Below are 1,238 nucleotides of genomic sequence, written 5' to 3' on the forward strand. Positions count from 1 at the left end.
GACTGCCCCTATAACCGTCTATGTCAACTTGACAGAATGCTCTTGGAATCTACACTTGTTTCCTATTTGAAAAAAACCCCCTTTGTCTTACTTTGTCTTAAGTGCTTTGAGTGTAAAACTAGAATATTTTAACTATTCCATTTTCTTCTTTTTACTGGCCCTGATATTACCTGATATTATGTGTCGAAAGCGCCGTAAACCCCCTAAAATCAAACAAACAAACAAGAAAAACTTAGGCCCAAAAGTGCGGTCGGATGTCAGACACGCATATATTTACACGTCGATTGAAACCCAAATGGCATCGGTGTTACTACTCTCTTGGTAAAAATGGAAAGACTCGATTACTTGTGTAAGACTTAATAATCACAATGAGGTGATTGCGATTATTGTGTCAATAACCAGTGATGCCTTTTCAATGAAGGAGACGAGGGGGGGGGGAGGGAGGGGGTTGTCTTCTTTTCGAGAAAACTCTTGATTGTTTGTCCTTTATAAACAACAATGCATTTTCCAATTACAGGAGCAGAATGACTCTACGGTACGGTCTTTGCTTCGTACTCGAAAGGTACCGAGTTCGATTATCCGCCACTGCGCTGTCGTGTATGGCCTTGATCAAGCCACCTCGCCCAAGCTCAATTAGCTGAAGCCTGGGTTATTAAATAAATAATTGAGCTTTTATATAGCGCAATATCCACTAAACGTGCTCAAAGCGCTTTACAAGGGGTCCCTGACCAACAGCAGGCGATATTATCATTATTTTTCGAACAGAGACACGCTGTTAACGGCAAGGTATTCATTTTATACCTGAATACCGTGCGAGAATGTGAATACAGAGCCTTTTCCAAGGACTCAACTAATCGCCGAGCGAGGATCTAACCCAGGACCTTCGGATCCGAAAGCGAGCGACATACAGCAAACCCCAAAGCCGCACAATAGGTTACATTAATATCCATGGTAACAAGTAATCTATTTTTGGAACACATCGACAATTATGAGATAGTTGCTTTGATTTCATAAAATGATTTTGTTTTATTTCTGATTATTGCATGTCTTGTTTATTCCACTTGGTTGGGGATTTATGTAGAACTGGATTGCTGTGGATAAATGAAGCAGTATATGGGGATAGTGATGATGATGATGGCGATGGTGGTGGTGAAGGTGGTATTGGTGTTGTTTGTGATGGTGATGACGATGATGTTGGTGGTGATGGTGGTGATGTTGATGATGGTGGTGGTGGTGAG

The 1,238-nt window shown here is 41.4% G+C and overlaps 1 long non-coding RNA gene across 2 annotated transcripts in view; it reads right to left on the bottom strand.

The window, feature by feature from the left end:
• Positions 1 to 1,001: 1,001 nt before the first annotated feature.
• LOC144956824 (uncharacterized) overlaps positions 1,002 to 1,238 on the bottom strand; it is an 11,464-nt gene continuing 11,227 nt past the window's right edge. For both annotated transcript variants that reach the window (XR_013642024.1, XR_013642023.1), the window contains exon 4: positions 1,002 to 1,091. This is a non-coding gene — a long non-coding RNA (uncharacterized LOC144956824). The remainder of the gene's footprint in view (positions 1,092 to 1,238) is intronic.

Source organism: Berghia stephanieae, chromosome 11, assembly GCF_034508935.2.
Source record: "Berghia stephanieae isolate SIO BIC M18660-M18661 chromosome 11, UCSD_Bste_1.3, whole genome shotgun sequence".
NCBI classification, from domain to species: domain Eukaryota; kingdom Metazoa; phylum Mollusca; class Gastropoda; order Nudibranchia; family Aeolidiidae; genus Berghia; species Berghia stephanieae.